This window comes from Anolis sagrei, chromosome 2 (genome assembly GCF_037176765.1).
Source record: "Anolis sagrei isolate rAnoSag1 chromosome 2, rAnoSag1.mat, whole genome shotgun sequence".
NCBI classification, from domain to species: domain Eukaryota; kingdom Metazoa; phylum Chordata; class Lepidosauria; order Squamata; family Dactyloidae; genus Anolis; species Anolis sagrei.
Window position 1 is genome coordinate 218,073 of NC_090022.1, and position 20,566 is coordinate 238,638.

Consider the following 20,566-nt stretch of genomic DNA (forward strand, 5'->3'; position numbering starts at 1 on the left):
CCCTTCCTAACATTGTAACTAGTCCCCCCAATAAAGTATCAATCAACTGTAACTTTTTTCTCTCAATACTGTTACTTTGTGTCTTTTACTGCCTCCAAACTCTTCTCTGCATAAATCTTTCCTCTCCCAGGCTGCAGATATCTGCTGGCCTGCCCGGGATGTGATTTCCGTATCCCAGGGAGGCCGAAACTGCGCTCCTCTGAACCGCGGATGCAGAAACCCATTGGGCCTCCGTATCCGCATGTCGACTTTGGCAAGGGATTGAGGTTTGACATCCGTACCAGCTGGGATGAAATAAAGACAACTCGGAGGCTTTTCTTCAACTTTGGTGAGACTTTATTTGGGAAAAATTAGGGAAAAATCTGGGGTGCTTCGCTCGTCTCGCCAGGGTTCCGGACTCTCCTTGTTGGGTCTGATTGGTCTCTGCTTCCTGGCAAAGACCCCCAAATTCTTGCTCGACATCAATTTCCCCATCACATCCCCAGGCTCTGCTTCCTTGAGACTGAGAGACTGGTGATCTGCTCTGCTGTTGAAGCTGCTGCCTCCTCCTCCTCCTCCTCCTCCTCCTCCTCCTCCTCCTCCTCCTTCCTAGAGACGCCATGTTCTCCTCTGTGGCCGCCCCTCCCTTGCCTACAGCTCTTGGTGTGTCTTCCTCTCCTCCTCTTCCTCCTCCTCCTTCCTCATCTTCTCCGGCAGGGTCTTCAGCCAGAAGTCGACTTTGCTCTGCTTCAGCTTGTGGGCTCCTCTCGGCTCCAAGCCCAGCTCCAGGTAGCCCTCCTCCTGGTCGTAGCGGGGCCACTCCACCAGCCCGTGGCCGTTGGGGTTCCTGGAAGCACCAGAGGCAGGCAGAGGTGAGGCCTTGCGCAACCTGGCTCACCACAACATCTGGGCCGCACGGAGCCAAGAGGGAGCCTCACCCGCTGCGTGCAAAGTTCGCCCAGTATCGCATCACTGTCTTGCTCAGCCGCTTCTCCTCCTCGGTGTATTCCCCTGCAAAGGCTAAGAGGAAGAAAGGAAGGGGCCCTGAGCATGCTTCACAGGGAGGGAGGGGCCAAGGGGGACCCACAGATGTGGGGAGGAGAATGGGAGAGGAGCCTGCCACTGCTCAGGGCCAGCGGGGCATCATTGGAATTCACCCCCACGCTGCCCAAGTCTCAATGAGGAACTGTTTAGCTAGTAAGAATAGGCCAAGGGTTTTCCTTCCTCCATGTCTCCCGTATGACAGTTGGTGTGCATCTCAGGATTCTTCTCTCCTCTTTGTATCTGCTCTCATTCAGATTGGTTGTGTACAATGGACACTCTTCAACTGCAACCCTTCTGAAATCTGACTCTTATTTCTCCACCCAAGTATGTGCTGTGTGCTTAGAGATCTCTCTCTCTCTGCGTGTATGTCTGGGAGGATTTCCCCCTCTCTTTGGAACCGAAGACGAGATGGGCGTGGGAGTGGCTCAGACCCAGTTCCTTCATTCTCAGGAAACGAGGTTATGGCTTACTACTATTGAAAATAACCTTTTATGATAGACTCTGAGTCTTTGCCTGCCTAAACCATGCATTCTTTACAGCTCTGCTAGCTCAAGAGCCAATGCTCAACTCTTAGTATCCTGTTTGAGTTTTGGGTGCTCTGCTATATTTTAGGGTAGTTCTTCCTAATAGGAACAGGATCCGCCTGGCCTGCCTTGGCACGGGCCGCTCTGGAGCTGGGCAGGAGGGGCCCCTTTGGCTGTTTTGTGGGGCCCAAGGCACTCCGCCCCAGTGATTGCGGAGCCCTTTCTATCTGGGACCCTTGGCCATCAAGGGGTTGCTGGGAGTCCTTGCGCCCAATGACTTGGTGGGGGGACCTGTGGCATAGGCTCTGCTTGCTGGTGTCTTGTCAACCCTTGAATGCTCCTTCGTGAAGTGGAGCAGCCATTCAGTTGAGCTGCCTCCTCTCAAGACAAAAACGGAAGCGAGGCACCCGAAACCAGTGATTCCCAACCTTTTTTGACCAGGGACCACTCTCCAACATTAGTACCAAAAGGGTTATGAATCAGGTTGTGGTCAACTTTAGATTTGGTTTGGTTATTTGGGGTGCTGATTCAGAAAACTGCATCGGGTAGACCACATCAGCTCTAGTTTCTGATACAGAACATAGGCCTCCCAGTAATCGCCATCTGCTGTCCTGCAGAAAACCATACTTAATCAGCATCGGCACTACAGAAGGGTTTCACAAGACCAGTCGATCTCGTTGGAGCGGTGTAGTAGCGGTGAGTCTATGGACCATATTTTAGTTCTTGCGGACCACTGGTGGCCCACAGACCATAGGTTGGGAACCACTGTCCAGAACCTCCCTGCCTCTTCTCCCACCCACCCGAAAGGCGCTCATTCCCTTGCGAGGCCTCACCAAGCGGGGAATCCTTGCTGCTTGAGAATGGCGTTCCCAAAACAAAGGTGACTTCGTCTCCGTGGTCGGACTTTACAAAAGCCGGCCTGATGTCTCTGACGATGGAAGGGCGGTGCTGGAATTCGTAGAAGTAGACGGGGGCACCCGAGTCTTTGAAGAAAGGAAAGCGAGAGGTAGCGGGGAAGTCTGTGCCTGGAGTCATGGAGACCCCACACAAACAAACAAGCAGGAGGAAGTTTAGTTTGACCCAATCCTTGGGTGAGATCCCTGGGCTCCCAACTCAGACAGAGATGTCTCATGTCTTCAGGGAGACAAGGCCTGGCCCCAGGCGCCTTCCCTGTTCCCTGTTCCCTGTTCCCAGGCCACTCAGAGGGTCTCCGTGGGGCCCAACGGGATCCGGTCCTTGGGGGTCACCTTTGTAGGCATTCAGGGAGTTCAAGCACCTATTTCCTCACAGCCCTTGCCCCTACCCCACTGCGGTCTGATAGACTTCTTCCCAGACATCAAATGCCACACCAGTACCATGTGCTTTGTGTGCGGACTCACCTCTATGAGCTCTCGCTGCCCGAAGAGCAGGAAGGACAAAGATGGCGTCCCCCATGTAATCCTGAAACTGCCCCCGTAGTTCCTGGGGGTCTTCCATCTCCCCCACATACTCCTCCAGGGCCCTCTGCGTGGCCTCCACTGGGAGGTTCTGTGGGAAGAGAGAGAAGGGGAGGCCTCACCAGCCACCCCACGGGCCACGTCCCTCGCCCCCTTCTCCTCATGGCAGGAGGCCACTGGAGTCTGGCCCAAGGGAGGGTCGCTGTGTCCAGTCATTCTTTGGGGGAGGAGAGGGCCCGAGGTGGGACAGAGCCCTGGAAGGGAAAGGCCTTCCCCAAGGGCCAGTCCGTGTGCGGCAGAGAAGAGGACCAGGGAGGTGCCTTCTTCTAGCAAGCTTCTTTTTCTGCTGCCCTGGAGACTAGAACGCAATGGAACAATGGCTCCAAAGTCTAGGAAAGGAGCTTCCACTTGAACATGAGGAAGAGCTTCCTGACACAGAGAGACACTGTTCAGCAGTGGAACTCTCTGCCCCAGAGGGAGTGTGGTGGAGGCTTGGGAGCAGAGGCTGGGTGGTCATCTGTCAGGGGTGCTTCTTGGCAGAATGGGGTTGGACTGGATGATGGCCCACCAGGTCTCTTCCAACTCTAGGATGCTACGATTCTCCCAGAATCCCCCAGAAGAGGAGGGGCCTAGGAGGGGGAGCGGGGCAGGCAAGGCCCCCAGCCCTGGAAGGGCCACGGGAGGAGGGGACACGGGTCTCTCCAGCCCTGAAACCTGGTCTGCTCGGCCTTCCTTCCGCTAATCCTGGTGGAGGGGGAAGGTTTCCAAGGCCGCCAAGAGGAGCCCATTGCTTCCCATAACAAAGGCAAAACCAAGGAAGACCTCTCCCTGCCATTCTCACCTGAGTTGGAAAGGAGCGCCGCATTCTGTCACTCTGGAGAGCTCTCTGGGACACCTTTTGGGGACCCAGTAAGGCAGCGCTTGGTACCAGGACGGGCCCCCCTCTGCACCCCCAAACTGGAAGGCCTCCCTTGTGCCCCATTCTGCCTGCCTGGGAGGCTCCTCTGCCCTCTGGCCCAGGGTCCCTTGACCCCTCATCGGCTGCAGGAGGGAGGGAGGAGAGACCCGTGCCCTTCTTCTTCCGGGCGGGATGCCCTCCTTGCGGCCTCCGGGAAGGACTGTCCTTCACGCGCCGGACGCCCCAAAGGGCCCCCAAGGGCCCCCCTGGTGCCAGGTGCAGATGCAGGGAGCCCATAGCCTAGCCTCAGGCCAGAGCCCTCCTCCTCCTCCTCCTCCTCCTCCTCCTCCTCCTCCTCCTCCTCCTCCTCGCAGGGAGATCCCCCACCTCCTGGCACCCGCTTCCTCCCTTCTCCCACTCCAGGATGGAGGATTCCTAAGCCTAGCAGAAGGGTCCGAGCGCTCTCTCACCAGGATGGAAGCCGATTTCTGGAAGGCATCTGTCACGGCCGGCCGGTCCATGCCTTCCAAGATGGAATGGAAGAGACCTGACTGAGAGAGGAAATGCAAGACTCCATTGAGAACTGAAATCTGTCAGTGTATGATTTATGATTTAGGAGGGCGACTAAAATGATCAAGGGTCTGGAGAACAAGCCCCATGAGGAGCGGCTTAAGGAGCTGGGCATGTTTAGCCTGAAGAAGAGAAGGCTGAGAGGAGATATGATAGCCATGTATAAATATGTGAGAGGAAGCCACAGGGAGGAGGAGGGAGCAAGCTTGTTTTCTGCTTCCTTGGAGACTAGGACGCAATGGAACAATGGCTTCAAACTACAAGAGAGGAGATTCCATCTGAACATGAGGAAGAACTTCCTGACTGTGAGAGCCGTTCAGCAGTGGAACTCTCTGCCCCGGAGGGAGTGTGGTGGAGGCTCCTTCTTTGGAAGCTTTTAAGCAGAGGCTGGATGGCCATCTGTCAGGGGTGATTTGAATGCAATATTCCTGCTTCTTGGCAGAATGGGGTTGGACTGGATGGCCCATGAGGTCTCTTCCAACTCTTTGATTCTAGGATTCTATGATTCTATGATTCTATGTATGATGAGTGTTAAATGTAATTTTATGTAATAGGATTGTGATTGTGAAAGGATTGTATTGCCAGAATGTATTTTTACTCAAAAGGGTTAAACAGCAGAGTTCGCAAGCTGTGAAAATGTGACCCTGAGTTCTTGCCTTGAGAGATTAGGGAGTGAACAGAGATAACTCTCTTCAGCTACAGTTTGTGTATTCGTTCCTCTCTCTTTTGGTTTGTTCTTCGTGTCTGTCTGCTGATCGTGTATGGTGTGTTGTTTGAGCTGTTTTAGTAAAGCTGAGAACCTGCTTTTACCGGAGACTCCAGAGTCCATTATTCTGAGCTTTGAAAGCTTCTGCTGTACTCTGCTATCGCTGACAATAGGGTTATGGGCCCAGCTGACCGGCCCTGCTGACCTGGTCCTGCTGAACTGCAGAGCTGCTGACCAGGCTTGAGGCTGCGATTGAAGCTCTGTGTTTGGACTGGAGAGCCTGCTTCTACTGAGAGTTGGTGAGTGTCTTCGGTGGAAGACTGATTCCGGGAGTAAGCAGAGTTGTGAGCAGGGCGTGCTGGACCCAGTTTGATGATCGGAAGCATGAAGCCGTAAAGCCATCAAGCTGGAAACCAGAGGGGAGACTGTCGGATGCCACTGACGGTGTGAATCAGTGGCTGGGCTTACATTCGGATTGTGAGGGTCTCCTGAGGTGAGAATGGCTGCTTCAAGTCCGTTGACGGTGATTGAAAAACTCAATGACCATAATTATAAACAATGGTCTGTGTTTATGCAGCGTTTGCTGGCTTGCAAAGGACTATTTTGGGCACAGAAGTGGACCAGGATAAGAATCAGAGGGAGCTAGCGAGGCTGATTCTTTGCTTAATGCCGGACCAACTGGTTCATGTGCAAAATCTGCAAACTGCCAAGGAAGATTGGGATGCTCTTCGCAATGTGCATCAGAGAGAGAGCACACTTGGCAAGATGATCTGGACTAAGAGGCTGTATCGTGCTAAGCTGGAGGAAGGCGGAGATGTAAGAGCACATGTTCAAAGGATGAAAGACTTGTTCTTGGAATGCCAAACCAGAGGCGTCGTGATCAGCAGTGAGAATCAAAGTTACATAATGATGTCCTCACTGAGTGATGAATGGGATCATTTGTTATTTTCTCTACAAGCTGTGAGAGCTCAAGATCTCACGTTGTATTTAGTCTGTTCCGGGATCCTGGAGGAGGAAGACAGACGGTCGGTCGTTTGAGAAAGAACAGCATGGAGGCTGCAGGGATGAGGGGGAGCCCACACAGACAGAGCCTGTCCCTGCACGCGTGCGAGCAGCCGCGGCTGTACGGAGGTGTTATGCCTGCAATAAACCAGGTCATCTGGCCAGAGACTGCAAGGCAAGGAGGAATCAACCCAGAGGCAGCCACGCCAGAGGGGGTTTCAGCAGAGGAGGACGCCGTGGTGGTGGAGCGTCGGACTTTGCCGGAGCTAGAGTAATGATGGTGGCGACTGGAGATGCGGCCAACGGTGGGTTCATGGATGATGGGATTTGCAGTACCTTCACTTACTTTCAGAAACCATTGTGGCCCCCACAAATGATGGATCAGAACTAAGCTTGGCACACAGATGACCACCCCCCATGACCCACTATAAGTCCTGGTGAAGTTTGGAAGAGGACAGACCACAGATTATGGGATTTGTAGTGCCTTCACCCAATTTAGCTCCCACAGACCACCGCGCCCCCCACACATGATGGACCTGGACCAAACTTGCCACACAGACTTTCCATGATACACTTTTTGTCCTGGTGAGGATTGGGAGAAGATGGACCAGGGATGATGGGATCTGCACTCATTTCCAGAAATCACTATGACCGCCACACATGATGCATCAGGACCAAATTTAGCACACAGTTTGTGTGCTTTGAGTCCTTTCCAGTTTATGGTGGCCCTAAGGTGGCCCTCTCCCAGGGTGTTCTCAGCAGCTTGCTCAGAGGAGGCTTGTCCTTGCCTTCCTCTGAGGCTGAGAGAGTGTGACTTGTCCAAGGCCCTCCAGTGGGTTTCCATTACCAAGTGAGGGGATCTGAACCCTTGGCCCAAAACATAAGCATAATGTAAAAATGGTGACTGTCCCACTCACCTGAGGGAGAACCCACCCATATTCGTGGTTATTGATGCCGATCAGATACGGAACGTGGTTGAACTCCTTGGCGGCAAGCAGCTCCTCCGGTGCCTTTGGAAGGAACTCCCCGTCCACCACCGCAGGGACAACTCCAATGACCTGTTGGGTTGGGTTCCAGGTAGATAGATAGATAGATAGATAGAATCTTTTACTTGTGGTTTCTTCCTAAAATGAATTGCAAGGCGGCCACATGAAGCCAAGCTGGGAACGTTGGAAGCAACGTTCGCCTCCAGTGACCTCCATGGTTCCTTCCCCCACTTTTTATTTATTTATTTATTTATTTGCTTCATTTTTATACCACATTTTTCAGCCCTTAGCAGGCGACTCAATGCGGTTTACAGTGCAATTAAAACACGACAGTACAACAACAGGATCGGCGACGGTGATCCACAACAATTAACAATCAGACAGGACAAATCAACAAACAACATACATAGCGTCTCAATTGAAATCAGATCCGTTCTCATAGTCGTTGTGCCGTTCCTATGTTCCATTTACCGACTTCCTTAATTAGTTGCATTGCTTAGCCAAACGCTTGTTCGTAAAGCCAGGTCTTGACCATTCTCTGAAACGTCAGCAACGAAGGTGCCTGTCTGATGTCTGCCGGCAAGGCATTCCATAGCCGAGGGGCCACCACTGAGAAGGCCCTGTCTCTCGTCCCCGCCAAGCGCGCCTGTGACGCAGGCGGGATCGAGAGCAGGGCCTCCCCAGACGATCTTAATGTTCTAGTCGGTTCATAGGTGGAGATGCGTTCGGAGAGGTAAGCGGGGCCAGAACCGTTTAGGGCTTTATAGGCTAAAGCCAGCACCTTGAATTGTGCCCGGTAGCGGATTGGCAGCCAGTGGAGCTGGCTCAGCAGAGGAGTGGTGTGCTCCCTGAGTGCCGCTCCCGTTAGCAACCTGGCTGCCGAGCGCTGGACCATCTGGAGCTTCCGGGCAGTCTTCAAGGGCAACCCCACGTAGAGCGCGTTGCAGTAATCAATCCGGGATGTAACCAGAGCGTGGACCACCGTGGCCAAATCCGACTTCCCAAGGTACGGGCGCAGCTGGCGCACGAGTTTGAGTTGTGCAAATGCTCCCCTGGACACCGCCGAAACCTGGGGTTCCAAGCTTAGCGAAGAGTCCAGGATCACACCCAAGCTGCGAACCTGCGTCTTCAGGGGGAGTGTAACCCCGTCCAATACAGGCAGTAACCCTATGCCCTGTTCAGCCTTTCGACTGACCAGGAGTGCCTCTGTCTTATCTGGATTCAATTTCAATTTGTTCGCCCTCATCCAGTCCGATACAGCGGCCAAGCAACGGTTCAGGACCTGAACAGCCTCCTTAGTAGTAGGTGGGAAGGAGTGACAGAGTTGGACGTCATCTGCGTACAGATAACACCGCACCCCGAAACTCCGGATGATCTCTCCCAACGGCTTCATGTAGATGTTAAATAACATGGGGGACAATATTGAGCCCTGCGGAACCCCACAAGTCAATGGTTGTGAGGTAGAGCAGTTGTCCCCCAGCAACACCTTCTGAGTACGATCCTCTAGGAAGGACCTGAGCCACTGCAGAGCAGTGCCACCAAGGCCCATTCCCGCGAGGCGTCTCAGAAGGATACCGTGGTCGACGGTATCGAAGGCCGCTGAGAGGTCCAGCAGAACCAACAGGAACACACTCCCCCTGTCTAGCTCCCTGCGCAGATCATCCACTAAGGCGACCAAGGCTGTCTCGGTACCATGCCCCGGCCTGAAACCAGACTGTGCCGGATCTAGATAATCAGTGTCTACCAAGAATACCTGGAGTTGTGAGGCCACCACATGTTCCAGGACTTTGCCCAAAAAGGGAAGATTGGAAACAGGCCGATAGTTGACGAATTGAGTGGGGTCCAGTGATGGTTTTTTCAACAGCGGTTTTATCACAGCTTGTTTTAAGCTGGCTGGAATTTTGCCTTCCCGAAGGGAGGCATTAACCACCACCTTCACCCACTCGGCCAATCCCCCTCTGGCCTCCTTTAGAAGCCAGGATGGGCAGGGGTCTAGGATGCATGTGGTTGCCCTCATTCCTCCAAGTATCTTGTCCACATCCTCAGGTTTCACCAATTGAAATGAATCCAACAAAATCGGATAAGCAGATGCTCGTGTTACATCCTCTGAGACTGCCGTTAACATGGTGTCCAGGTCAGAATGGATCAAAGCGACTTTGTCCGCAAAGAACCGAGCAAATGCTTCACAGCGGGCCGTCGAGTTGTCAGGGTTCCCATCCGGCGTGGTGGGATTTAATAGACCTCTGATAACTCGAAACAGCTCAGCCGGACGGTTCTTTGCGGACGCAATATTGGCCGCAATGAAAGATTTCTTTGCCGCCTTTATTGCCACGGCATATGCCCTAAGAAGGGCAACATACCGTGTTCGGTTTAACTCGCTCGGGTCTGAACGCCACACGCGCTCTAGTCTCCTCTTCCTTCGCTTCATCGCTGCCAGCTCCTCGGTGAACCAAGGGGCTGGTTTAGCTCGGCTACTTGAGAGGGGACGCTCTGGAGCAATCGTGTCTATTGCCCTAGTCATCTCCCCATTCCAGAGAGACACCAGGGCATCAACAGGATCACCAACCGAGGAAGTGGGAAAATCCCCAAGAGCCGTCAGGAATCCATTCGGATCCATAAGCCTCCTGGGGCGGACCAACTTAATGGGTCCTCCACCTCTGCAGAGGTTAGGAGGTGCAGCAAGTCTAAAGCTGACCAGATAGTGGTCGGTCCATGGCAACGGAGAGATGGATAACTCCTCAACACCGCCACTTTGCTCCCATCCCTGGCAGAAAACCAAGTCCAATGTGTGTCCAGCACTGTGAGTGGGGCCAGATACCTGTTGGGACAGCCCCATGGTTGCCATGGAAGACATGAAGTCCTGAGCCGCTCCTACTAGGGTAGTCTCGGCATGTACATTGAAGTCCCCCAGCACAAGAAGCCGTTGGGACTCCAATGCCAGGCTCGAGACCACCCCTGCTAGCTCAGGTAGGGAGACCGTAGTGCAGTGACTGCGGGAGACAATTGGGTAAAATGTCAGGGCCGTGGCTCGTGGGCCTCCTGGCTTCTCACCTGGCACAGCTGGACGTTCAGGGCAGCCATTTCCTCCTCCGATTTGCTCCTCAGGCAAAGCACCAGAGCAGCTGGACTGCTGGACTCGCAACCAGAGACATTGGCCACCGTCTTCCAGCGTTAAGGAGACAAACAAGAACAACAACCACCACCTCAGCAGAAGCCCATCGATGGCAGGCCGTATCCTTCCCCGACACCTGCTCAGCCCTGGAGCCCTCATCTCAGGTTCCTTCTCACCTCAAACCATCTCCTTCACAATCAGGGGTTTTTGTCTCATAGGGATAGGACTCATCTGTGGAAACTCAATCGTTTTTAATCCCTTGATGATGTCCTCAGCACAGCTTCTCGTACACTCTACTCACCTCTCAATACATCTCACACCTGGGTTATGAACATGCCTGGGGCATGGACTCACCTGGAGCATGGAACTCACCTGGAGCATGGACACACCTGGGCCATGGACTCAACTGGGCCATATTCTCACCTGGGTTATGAACATGCCTGGGGCATAGACTCACCTGGGCCATAGTCTCACCTGGAGCATGGACACACCTGGGCCATGGAATCAACTGGGCCATAGTCTCACCTGGGTTATGAACATACCTGGGGCATGGACTCACCTGGGCCATAGTCTCACCTGGAGCATGGACACACCTGGGCCATGGACTCAACTGGGCCATAGTCTCACCTGGGTTATGAACATGCCTGGGGCATGGACTCACCTGGGCCATTGTCTCACCTGCATCATGGACACACCTGGGCCATGGACTCAACTGGGCCATAGTCTCACCTGGGTTATGAACATACCTGGGGCATGGACTCACCTGGAACACGGAACTCACCTGGACCATGGCTCCAGGGCTCCTCACAAAGAGGCTGGACATGAGGGCAGCTCCGCTCTGGGAGATGGCTCTGTGAAAGAGGCCCCTGGACAACGGGGACAAGACCTGCACCGGAAAAAGGGAAGAGAGTGGGGCAAGGGAAGGGAAGGGAAGGTGGGCTTGTGCCTCAGAGCTCCTTGGTGTCTCCTTCCCACCTTGAGGCATGAAACAAACCAAAATGCCAATGGCACACAATGAGGAGAATGTGGCCGTCCTTGCCTTTGCTGTTTTAGAGTTTCTGTTATTGTCTTGGTAGACAGCAGCAAGGGGTCAGAGGCACCCCAGAGCAGGTGTCCCCGGGGCTTCTCTCTGGCCAAAACCGTTGCCACTTCCTGACCCACCTGGACCCCCACGCTGAACCCTCCGGCCGACTCTCCCATGATGGTCACCGAAGTGGGGTCTCCTCCGAAGGCCGCGATGTTCTCCTGGACCCACCTGAGGGCGGCCACCTGGTCCAGCAAGCCCCAGTTGCCAGGCGCCTCCTTGGACCCGGTGCTGGAAGACATGGTGCCAAGGAGGGCCGGTCAGGTGAGTGGCCAGGCCAAGCCAGTGCAACAGTCCAGTGGGGAAAGGGGAAGCAGAGGGATTACACAGCTGGGGAAAATACTCCTAAATTGAAGCCGAAAGGGAGAATACAGACAGGCCAAGGATTAGCGGACGACAGAAGAGTCTCGCTTATCCGACATAAACGGGCCGACAGAACGTCGAATAAACAAAAATGTTGGATAGTACGGAGAGATAGTAAACGCGGGCGCCTCTCTTTTTTGGGGGGCTAAAGAGGGGCCTCCTGCCTGACCCCACTTCGTCCCCCCTCTTCCCCCCTTCTCCCCTCCTTCCTGGCCCACCGGTGGGGGCTTCACGCCCTCCCCAAAGGGCAGCCCCCTCCTTTCCTCCTCTGCCTCCCTTCCCGGCCCCTCCAGCCCGGGATTTCCTTGCAATGCGGATCGGGAACCCGGTCAAGGAGGGAAGCCGGTCCCTCGCTCTCCTTCCTTGGGTTGCAGCAACGGCGGCAGAGATGGACGCCCAAGTGGGCCCCACCCCCGGTCAGGAGCCCCCTCCCTTGGGGGCCAGGTCCCCTCCTGGATCCCTCCTGCTTCTTTCTTCCATCTGAAAGCCATGTGCCATCCTTTTACCGAAGGTGAACCAAGGGAAAGTGTGTGGGTCTCTCTCTTTGGGGAGGGGATTGCAAGCTTTTGGAGGGGCTTAACAATTGGGGAGGGGGCAAGAAGACAAGGAGGGCCCTCCCTCCCTCCCTCCCTCCAGGAGGACCCCCTTCATTCCCTTTCCCCCAAAGTTTTTGAATAAGGCCTTCCATATCCATCAGAGAAGACGGAATGTCGGATAAGCGAAGGTCGGTTAAGCGAGACTCTCCTGGAAAGCAAAAAGAGGGTTTGGTAACGAGGATAAGAAGAATTAATCAATTGCAAACCTTCTAGCAACATCTTCATTGTTCAGAAAGTAAAGCATCCAAAGGTATTTTAGAAATACTTGTGGTAAGTGAGCACTACGAGCTCTTTCCGAAAAGCCACAGAGAAGCAGAAGGCCAGAACGAGCCGATACCGGCCGGTCAAGCCAAGAGCAGCCGGAAGGCCTTTCTCAGAGACACCTGAGGCCAGGGAATGGCCAAGAGGCAGCGGGCCAGTGGAACGGTCCAAGGCCTTCTCACCTGAAGAAGCCCGGGATCCCCAACCGGTACTGAGGGACCACCACCACCACGTTCTCGAGGGCAGAGAGGCTGGGCGCATCGTAAAAGGAGGCGCACCCCACAATCAGGGCCCCGCCATGGATCCCGACCATCACCTGCAAAGGGAGAGGGCACAGCGGAGGAGGAGGAGGATGAGGAAGGGGCTCGCGGCCAAACATGGCAGTCCTTGCCGGGCACCTTCCTGCCCTCCTGGCCGTCTTCGGCCCTAAGGCTGCAGGGTCCCTAAATGGACCAAGGGGCAGAGCTCTTTGGGGCCAAAGGGCAGGATCAAAACAGACGAGCCCCAATACCACCCCCAAGGACCAGTGGTGACCCATTCCCAAAAAGGCCATAGCAATGGTCAGGGGAGCAGTGCCTGGCTCACCGGCAGTTTGGCCTCCGTGTCCGGCGTGTAGACATTGAGGTAGAGGCAGTCCTCAGAGACGGGCACGTTGGGCAGCGTCGCATTCAGCCCTTGAAGCCAGGCCACATCCTGCAGGCACCTTGCAAACAGGGCAGAAAGGGGCCCGGTGAGTCCGGCCAGGCCCTTCCCGCCCTTGGCTCCCTGCAGAGCGGGCCAGGCTCTCCCCAAAGGAGGGGGACTCAAGACTTCTCCATGTTCCTCCTGCTGAGGCCCCATGACAGAGATGGATCTGGACCACACCCATGGGCGGCTCGTCCATTACGCGAAGTAAGCGGTCGCAGAACACTTTTTTTTTTGCCAGGGGCGCAGGGGCGCCTCTGCTAATGCCCCTCGACCGCCACTTGAGGAGCGCCCCCCCCCCTCAGCTCACAACAGCCCTAGCAGTCTGGGGGGAGCCTCGGCTTTCTTGCCTCGCTGCCGGGCGATCCTCTTCCCAAAGGGGCCGGGCCCTTGAGCCTCGCCTCGCCCCTCTCGTTCCTGCTCCACCCGGCCACCGGGTGTGCGAGCAGAGCCGGCGCTCAATCGTTCTCCACATTTGATCCCTTCCCCATGACCGGCTCCCTTTCCCGATCCCCCGGCGCTCCACTCGCCTCCTCTCCTCTCCCCATTCGGGTGGGCCAAGGGGCGGAGCCGCCGTGCCTGGCCCGCTTCGGGTCCGGAGGCGTGTCTGAAGACCCCAGCGTGCGCACCAAAAGTCGCCTCTTCTCCTGACTTTCTCTTCAGCCATTGGGACCAAGAGAGAGAGAGAGAGAGAGGGAGAGAGAGAGAGAGAGAGACCCTCCGGCTGGAGGTATCTCCCACCTCCGCTCCCTCCTTTGTTTTTGCGCCTACCTTCAGGAAAGGTGGGCATCACCTCTCTCTCTCTCTCTCTCTCTCTCTTGGTCCCAATGGCTGAGGAGAAAGTCAGGAGAAGAGGTGACTTTTGGTGCACACGCCGGGGTCTTCAGGCACGCCTCCAGACCCAAAGTGGGCAGGCAAGGGAGCAAGTGCGGCAAGTGTAGTTACTGGGATGTATAGTTCACCTGCAATCAAAGAGCATTCTGAACTCCACCAATGATGGAATTGAACAAATATGGCACACAGAACTCCCACGATAAACAGAAAATATATATCAATGATTGGTTGGGGGGGGGGGGGGTGTGCCAAAATACTGTTTGCTTACCGTTGAAAATTACCTAGGGCCGCCTCTGACCACACCCTGTGCCTCTGGGGCAGAAGAACAGGCCCGGTCTCACCAGCCATCCGGAGGAACCTGCCCTGCTCCCCCAGGCCTTCCTCGCCCCTCCCGTTCTCCTTCCCGCGAGGCATCCGGTCAGTCAGTGTTTCTCCGTCTTCGGAATGCCATGACCCTTCACACAGTTCCTCGTGTTGTGCTGACCCCCAACCATAATATTCTCTTTGTTGCTACTTCATAACTGGAATTTTGCTCCTGTTGTTAATTGTAAATATCGGATAGGCAGGATGTATTTTCATTGCCTGGACCAAATTTGGCACAAATACCCAATTTAGTCATTTGGGAGTTGTAGTTGCTGGGATTTGTAGTTCACCTACAACCAAAGAGCATTCTGGTCTGCACCAACGATGGAACTGAACCAAACTTGGCCCACACAACTCCATGACCAACACAAAAAATACTGGAAGGGTTTGGTGGGTATTGAGTTTGGGAGTTGTAGTTCACCTACATCCAGAGAGCCAAACAGTGACGGATCTGGACCAAACTTGGCACGGATACTCAATATGTCCAAATGTGAACACTGGTGGACTTTGGGGAAAATAGAGTTGTAGTTGCTGGGATTTCTAGTTCACCTACAATCAAAGAGCATTTTGTACCCCACCAACAATAGAACTGGGCCAAACTTGCTACACAGGACCTCCATGACCAACAGAAAATAGTGTGCTTTCTGATGGTCCTTAGTGACCCCTCTCGCGACCCCTCCATGGGTCCCGACCCCCAGGTTGAGAAACGCTGCTGGGAATGGATCCTTTGAAAGGGGCTCCCAGGGCTGAAGGCGACCTTGCCCACTCCTCTTGAAGGACAGGAAGAGGCCCAATGGCCGGCTGGCCTGGAGTGACCCTTCCTTTCTCCCCAGGCTGGCAGCTGACCAGGGCAAGGGAGGTCAGCCGAGGGGGGGGGGGTGCGCGCACTTCCTTGTTTGAGAGACAACCAGCAAGGAACTCCATCATGTCCAGCAATGTGATATATCGGGATAATAGCTCAGCTTAATGTTTGTTGTATTCTTTCCCGATTCAGCACGCCCGATCTTACCAAGAGATATTTCATGAGTCCATTTTTGATACCTTGAAGGAAGCACGCAATGGCTCTTTGTGGAGTTCCAACTGTGGCTTTCCTGCTGCTTCTTCACCCATTGCATCGCTTTGGGGGCTGGCTCGACCCCAACCGACCCCACCACCCTCAAAATGGCTCTCCTGTCCCCATCAAAGGCACCCCAAAGGTGTGGGTTCCTGGCCCTGCTGCCCACCCAGCTCCTGTTCTGCAGACCAAGGTTGGGAGACTTGAGGTGCCCCTCAAAACCCTTTGGCTTCAGGGGGAGAGTGGGGGTGAGGTGTCCCCTGGAGGACAGAGGGCCACCCACTCGTGGGATGCTTACATGGGGGGCTGGGAGGCGGCCTCCCTCAGGTGGGTCCAGGGCTCGGCCGGCTCAGGCGGCGCAAAGCGGAGGGCGCCCAGGGGGGGCTTGGCGAACGGGACCCCCAGGAAGGCCTTCACGGGGGCCGAGGCGCCCTCCACGCTCAGCAGCGTCCCACGCAGGCGCCCCAGTCGGGTGGAGACCGTTGGACGGGCGCTCTCTGGACCTGGAGGGAAGAGGTCACGATGACACGATGACATACAATGCGCAGATTCGACAAATGTGGAATTGATTTGTGTGGGTATGAATGGGACTGTATGAAAGATCAATGAATCACAGTTAATTATTTTGGAGAAACCGTTCTAAAGATCAAGGCTTTCAATGTCTAAATCTTTAACTGCCTGTTTCGTGGACTGTAATTAAAACCTGCTAATGAGAACTGAAATGGGAAACTGGGATAAGAGCTGTGACAGTGGTAAGAGAAATGTTTACACCTGTCAACAGAAAACATTAATATTTCAAATATTTCTACCTGTCCTTTTCGACCCCCGAAGGGGGACTCGAGGCGGCTTACAATGGCCACAATTCGATGCCAACACATACAGAATACATACACAATACGTCACATACACAATACATCACAACATTACACATTAAATAAAACCATCAAGTTAAAATCCATTTAAAAACTTTACTAATAACCATGTAGCCAAATCCAATCCACTTCAGCATCCCAAGACTTTGTCAGAGCAGTCGCTATCAAGCCTGCTCCCCAAACGCCTGGCCCCAGAACCATGATTTAAGCTTCTTCCTAAAGGGAAGGAGGGATGGAGCTGACCTAATCTCACTGGGGAGGGAGTTCCACAGGCGGGGAGCCACCACTGAGAAGGCCCTGTCTCTCATCCCTGCCAAATGTGTTTGTGATGAAGGTGGGATCGAGAGCAGGGTCTCTCCGGATGATCTTAAACTCTGAGGCAGGATGTAGAGGGAGATACGTCTGGACAGGTAGGCTGGGCTGGAACTGTATAGGGCTTTATAGGCCAAGACCAGCACTTTGAATTGTGCTCGGAAATGGACCGGCAGCCAGTGGATTTGATGTAACAGGGGGGTGGTATTCTCCCTGAACGATGCTCCAGTAAGTAATCTGGCTGCCAACCATTGGACTAGTTGAAGTCTTCAAAGGCAGCCCCACATAGAGTGCGTTGCAGTAGTCTATTCGAGATGTAACTGTAAAGAATGAATGTTTTGAATGCATGTAGAAGAGAAAAAACAGGCCTGAAGAAAACCAACATGGAGTTCTCGCAAAGCTTTATGTGGGACGGCCTTGGCAGTCGAAGCGAGGAGGCAGCAAGGCATAACTGAGTGACAATGAACAATAAGGTATGCGGCCAAGCATGTAAGGAGGGCAGGATGCATGCAGGAGGTACCCCATAAGTCATGAGGCCTGGAATGCAATGTCCTGAACTTTGGGGAGAACAAGGACTTGAAAGAACTTGAAAGAGAACAGAACAACCTGATTATTGAAATGAAGAAAAATGGATTTTGGCCTATAAATGCAGGGCACCCCGACAACATGCATGCTTCCTGATCCGCGGCAACGGGAACGTCCACACCTTCTCAGAGGAAAGCTGATCATCTCCGTCTGGAGAAGGCCTGTGTATGCGTGAGTATGTGTGAATGTGTGTGTGTATGAGAGCTCTCCTTGATGTGATTCTGATGTGATTCTGTGATGATTGCATTTCAATAAAAGTTACATGAATAGTGTCAAAGCCAAATTTGGTCTCTAAGGTGTCTTATTGATCTAAACTGCCCCACTATCCTTGAACACTCTGCAAAAGAACAGGAACCTCTTTGGGTTCATAACATAACCAGAGCGTGGACTACCGTGGCCAAATCAGACTTCCCAAGGTACGGGCGCAGCTCACGCACAAGTTTTAATTGTGCAAAAGCTCTCCCGGCCACCGCTGAGACCTGAGGTTCCAGGCTCAGCGATGAGTCCAGGGTCACACCCAAGCTGCGAACCTGCGTCTTCAGGGGGAGTGTGACCCCATCCAACACAGGCTGTAACCCTATGCCCTGTTTGGCCTTGCGACTGACCAGGAGGACCTCTGTCTTGTCTGGATTCAATTTCAATTTGTTTGCCGTCATCCAGTCTGACACAGCCGCCAAACACCGGTTCAAGGTCTGAACGGCCTGCTTGGTAACGGGTGGGAAGGAGTGACAGATTGGAACGTCATCTGCGTACAGGTACCACCGTTGTTGTTTGTTAGGCAATGTAGCTGTAAGCTGTTTTTGAATCCAATGTAGTTATGCAGAACCTGCCTGTCTGTCCAATGCCATTATTTGTAAAAGTGAAAAGTTCTGTCAAAGTTCTGACCCACCCTTTCTCCCTCACTGGGAAATTGCAAGAGGAAGGACCTGGTTCCAAAAAGCACGGGGCCACGACCAGGGGTGGGGGGCAGGGAACACGGGTCACCCCCTCCCGGCCTGGGCCCTGGGCCGCCCCTCCCTCGGCTCCTGGCCCGGCCTGACTCCCCCCTGCACCCCCAGGCCGAAGGCAAGAGGGAGTCTTTGGATAAGGAGGGAGTTCCAGGCACTCCGGGATCGATCCAAAGTCCAAAGGTTTGGCGCTGGCTCGGTGGTTGTTGCCAGAGTGCCATCGCTTGAATGGTTCTAATCTCTTGCCCTATGTTGCCCATCTGATACGGGACGTTTTACTGATGGGCAGCACTGAATTTGGCCAGTGAGGATGTTGCGAACCGCCCTGAGTCCCCCCTGCCCCCCCCCCCCACCAGCCGCCTCGAAGGGCAATAAATAAGTAAGCAAATAAATAACTCTTTTGTGCATCCAGCGCAACCCGTCAAGGTCGAGCTCCCGCCCTGGGTAACAAGGTGATAAACTTTGCAAGGAGTGTCAGGCGGGGCTGCTGTCAATCACGGGCCACACTTCTTTGGCCCCACCCGGTACATATTGTCCCACCAGGCTTGCGGTCAGGTTCCGGCAGGTGCAGAATGACCGACCTGAAAGGCTTGGGTTCCCAATCCCCGTAAACCAGGCCGGGGCCAACTTGGGCCCTCCCTCCCTCCTTCCCTCCCTCCCTCCCTCCCTCCAGGTGTTTTGGAGTTCAACTCCCAGAATTCCTCACAGCCTCCCAGCCCTTGGGAGTTATGGAAGTCCAAACACCTGGAGGGAGGGAGGGCCCAAGTTGGCCCTGGCCTGGGTTGAACCCTGGGGAGAAATAAGGAAGAGGGTCTGGCTGGAGGGGCAGGTCCACCCCCCAAATGCCCTGTCCCTCGCTTCCATGCTGGGCAATGGGTCCTGCCCTGCCCAGTTGCGCACAAGGGTGGGGGAGGTTTGGGGCCCCTGGCTGGGCAATGGAAGGGGGAGGAGGCCAGTCCTGGAAGGAAGAAAGGACCCAGGCACTGGGAGGGCATGTTCCGGGGGGGGGGGGAAATGGGGGTGGAGGGTGGGTCTCTGACTGCAGGGGGGTCTGGAAAGAAGGGGGGGCATGGAGGGAGGGTTGCAGGGCCTGGCAAGGGACCCACTCCTTCCTCACCCCCCCTCACCCCACAGGCACCTGCCCCCTTGCCTCCCCCCTCCCACCCCAGAGGGAGGCAGGACCCAGCCTCCCCCCCCCCCGCAGGCCAGGGATGAAACCCAAGAGATTCCCAGGGAGAGAGAGAAGGGGGGGGTCTCTGCCTGCAGGGGAGGGGGGAGGAAGGAAGGAAGGGGAGGAATTAACTGGGGGGGGGGGAGTGCGGAAGGACGGTGGAAAGGCCCCCCTTCCTTCCTTCCTGGCGCCCCACAGGCACCTGCCCCCCCATTCCAACCCCCCCTCCCCCTGAGGCAGCACCCAGGGCCCATCTCTATTCCGCTCCCCCCCCCCCCATTTCCTTTCTAGGCGCAGAGGCACTTTCAAGGGAAGAGGAAGAAGGCAAGCGGGCTGGGGGGGGGGCACCGAAGGGTCAAGGAGGGGAAGGGGAAGCGGGGGGGGGCGCCTTACCCTCTCCGGCCTCAGAAGCCCCCGAGGGTCCCGTCCCCCAGCCCCACACTAGGGACAAGCCCAGCACCACCCACGCAGCCCCCAGTGCGCCCTCCATGCTCTCTCTCTCTCTCTCTCTCTCTCTCTGGGTCACTCCGTCGAGGAAGAAGCTCCGCCCCTCCCCTTAGCCCCGCCCCCTCTTGACCGCCCCCAAACTTGTCCGAAGTGTTGTTTCCCTTCGTTGTGTCAGGAGCGAGTGGAGAAACTGCGGGGGGGGGGGGCTTCTGGGGTGAGAGAATGGGCCCTGATGGGTTCCCACCACCCTGTGGGAGGCTCCTCTCAGGGCCAACTTCTCTCCCTCTATGATCCACCTCCATCCGGCCACCCTCGCAAGCGCAATTGGCGGGGACGAGAGAGAGGATCTCCTTGGCGGTGCCCCCCCCTCCCCACGTCTATGGCATGCACTCCCAGGTGATATCAGGGTAACTCCTGGGGTGAGAAGATTGGCTCAGATGGGTTCCCACGACCTTGTGGGAGGCTTCTCTCAGGGCCAACTTCTCTCCCTCTATGATCCACCTCATAGATTCTGGGATTCTGGGAGGGGGTCTTCTGAGAGGGGCGGAAGGCGGTTTGCAAGGATCCTTGCCAGGATTTTCCCAGCGGAGGTGAGGAGGGAGAGACCTCGATAGTTTCCGCAGCCTGTTCTTTCCCCCCTTTTTTTGAAGAGGGTGATGGCCTGGCCCCAAGTGCCTTCCCTGTTCACCGGCCACTCAGAGGGCCTCCTTGGGGCCCAAGGGGATCTGGTCCTTGG

The 20,566-nt window shown here is 55.1% G+C and overlaps 1 pseudogene; it reads right to left on the reverse strand.

Annotated features, from left to right (window-relative positions):
- Positions 1–313: 313 nt before the first annotated feature.
- On the reverse strand, positions 314–19,898 carry LOC137094777 (cocaine esterase-like; annotated as a pseudogene).
- Between the last annotated feature and the right edge of the window lie 668 nt (positions 19,899–20,566).